Genomic DNA, 3,248 nt, shown 5'->3' with positions numbered 1-3,248 from the left:
GAACCGCGGCCCCGCTGGGGTGCCGGCGCCGCTTCCTGGACGGGAGGTTTTACACGTCTGGCCCGCAAAGGTCGCAGCCAAGGCGCCCGTCCCGCCAGCGCCGGTCCCGCGACACGCGGCTCTCGGTGCCCGGCCACCCGTCTTTCGGGGGCTCCGAGCGAAAGCTGAAGAGTGGAGCGTTTCCCTAGGCCTGAGAGGTACTCTTCGCGTACTCAGGTAAACCAGAAACGAGAGGCGGAGAGGAAGCGTGCTGGGCTGTACCCTTCGCGTCTTCCTTTGTGGTTAATACGACCAAGCGTTAGGCAGTTTGGAATGCCAAGCTGGGGAAGCCGCAGGTCCCGTCTCTGTAACTGAGTGGCGGTGATGGCGGTCACTCCCGTTTTTCCTTGGGATAGTGTCACTTGCTGTGACACTTGCGATGTATGTCGAAAATAGTTCGCGACCCACCTTCCCACAGACTCCCTCCCTAAGAGGTGATCCACAACGAAAAATAAAATACTCACTATGCAGCGAGTACAGGATTTCGGCAGTGGGCTTGGGAAGAATACAGAACATATACGGCCATGAGTTACAGGCGCAAAAACCATCGGAAGAGGTTTCCAGTAAGACCGTAGACCACAAATGCCAAGGAGTTGCCAGATCCCCAGATTCAGCGACAGCCCCATAATTCACAAGGATTTACATAAAGCAAATCTGGCAAGATGCAGAGGTTCAATTTTGTGACCCATTCAACGATTTCAATGTTTTCAAAGCTACTTTAGACTGGCCTAGCTGCCCTCTTCTAAACCAGCATCCAATGAAAGGCACAGAAACATGTAATGGGAACAATATTTTGAGGATACCGAATATTTTGTCCTCCTCAGTTCCCTGGTTCCTAGTTGTCCCTCAGTTCCTAGGTCTCAGCCTCACCTGCAGGCTCAGTGGATAATGTAGGGAGGATTCCCTTTTCTCTGCAATGGTTGAGCCTGAAGGCTTAGAGTTCCCGGGAGAAGGAGAATAAGGCACAGAGAAGGCCTTCCAGGAAAAGAACGACATGCCAGGCTGAAGGAAGGTAGGAAGGAGAAGAGGGGAGCTGAGGTTCTGTGGAAGTCAGCCAGGAGCAGGGCAGATCCAGCAGGTAGCCTGGGAGCGGGACAGGGATGCTCCAGCACAGCTGGAAGAAGCAGGCGGACAGTCAAGCTGAGGCTGTTCTCTTAGGAAAGAGTTCAGAAATGTTCCTACAAGAGAACTATCCTAAGTGGGGATTTCATAGCCAGAAGTGAATACCTGGAACCAAGGACTTCAGCGACAGCCAGAAGCCCACAAAGCCAGACAAGCCTGGTAACCCCAGTTCAGAGACCAGCCCTACCAGCCAAAACCAGCAGGAATCCAGGGAGGACAGTGAGGGTCTGGGACCTGCCCCCATTGCACACACATGCACCCTTCTTCCCTGCCACCTCTTGGAAACCAGGGCGACTTCTCACCCTACATGCCCCTGTCACTCTCATTTATTTGGAAAGGTGGGCAGAAGGCAGGCTGACTAGATTTTATAGGCATTTCACCACAATAAACTGAGGAAAGAATTCTCATCTTGATCTCACTGCACTAGGAAACTTGTCTGAAAAGTTGGCGTTATTGACCATTTTTCTCATAAAAAAGAAGCAGAGGTGTTAACCATGACCGGGAACACTTTTCAGAAACCCTGAGCTTTATAGTGTGATTCTGTGAATCTTCCTGATGGCACACACCCAACCCGAGAGCTGGGCCTTTGCTGGATCAGGGCTCAGAAGCATAGGGTCAGGTCAGAGAGACACTGAGGGAGTTCCCCCGAGGGGTTCAGGGGCTCCGTCTCTGTCTCCAAATGACTTTTCTACTGGATCACGTTAAGGGCTCCTCCATAGCAATTCTAGACCAGTATTTAGAAACTTGTTCAAAAATGCCGGATCACCTAACTTCCTTTCTGTGTTCATGAGTGTGACTCTCTATGACACATAATTAAAATTCATCTCTACCTACATTACTTAACATTTTCTTACAAATTGCAACTTTGTTCCCACGTTATTTTTTTCTGTTGCTAATACATTGAACGCCTGTTACAAGTATAACATTTCACATAATTTGCAGCAATTTCTTGGAAACCCTTGGTAAATACCTCAATTGTTTGTTGGCAGCAAGCCTCCAACAACGGACAGAGTTCCCTGTAAGAGCTTCTTTAAAGACGAAGCTTCTGGACTCATTCCTCAAGCAAGGGTCCCTGGAAAACGCCATAATTTAAAAAAAAAAACTTCAGAATTGCCTTTTTTGAAAAACAGTGACTGCTGAGGAGTTATAATAATTCGCCCTTTCAGAAGGTCCTGTTTGCTGCCTGGGTTGCCTGCAAAGAAAAAAATCTATAATGAGCATTTACTAATGTTTCCACTTAACTTCTGTGAACCCAGTAAGCTTCGCTTTGCTAGCAAGCTGCTGTTCAGCTGACCAGCGAGGTCCACACGAGCTGATTTATTTTGCTCAATGTTTCCTTCTATTTGCAGCACTTACAGTCAGATGCAGGAAATGGCAAGTGACCAGGGCTTATGTTCTAGCTTCTAGACACTGGTCCGTCCAGCCCTGGTGATGTTAAAGTGTCCTTCAGGGCCTCGTGCAGCCTCGATCTGCTTATCAGTTCTGTGCATTGTTTCCGTCAGGTGTTGAATTGGTTTGTTTCTCACACAAGCATGTCAGTACATGTGTGTATGTGAGTGTCCATATGTATCAGAGACAGAAGATATTTAAATTTAGCACAACTCTGTGTGGTAGCTGGTTGAGATGTAATCCTACTAACTAGAAAACGCTGGCTGCCACCAGCACAGGCTCTGCTGGGAAACAACCCGACGTTCTCTGGGAGATCACCTCACTGCAGAAGCTGACAGTTTGCTTCTAGTTTGAACCTTCACCCTTGTGGAGCAGAGAAGTTTGCCTTTCCCATCCATTGCCAAGAAATGCCATTGATCTTGAGTGGTGCCAAGGCTTCCACATCTGGGGAGTTTGCCCAAAGACAAAGCTTCCATCCATGGGAGAGGATTCCCCCAATCAGAACCCAGGCACGGGGCACTGGGCAGCATGCATGGCCACCTGAGAGCTAAGCACAGCTGGGGCAGGTCTGGGTGCTTTGTGGAGATGAGACAGCTGTGCACCTCAGACCCTGTTCCACTCAAGACCTAGTGAAGCATAAATTGCTGGGGGAAAACATTCAGGCTGCAGAAGGTTTAAGTGATGAATCGAGGCAACAG

The sequence above is a fragment of the Carlito syrichta genome, unplaced genomic scaffold, assembly GCF_000164805.1.
Source record: "Carlito syrichta isolate Samal-C Ts95f unplaced genomic scaffold, Tarsius_syrichta-2.0.1 Scaffold311144, whole genome shotgun sequence".
NCBI classification, from domain to species: domain Eukaryota; kingdom Metazoa; phylum Chordata; class Mammalia; order Primates; family Tarsiidae; genus Carlito; species Carlito syrichta.
The sequence above is the reverse complement of the archived record's forward strand: the minus strand, read 5'-3'. Positions refer to the sequence as shown.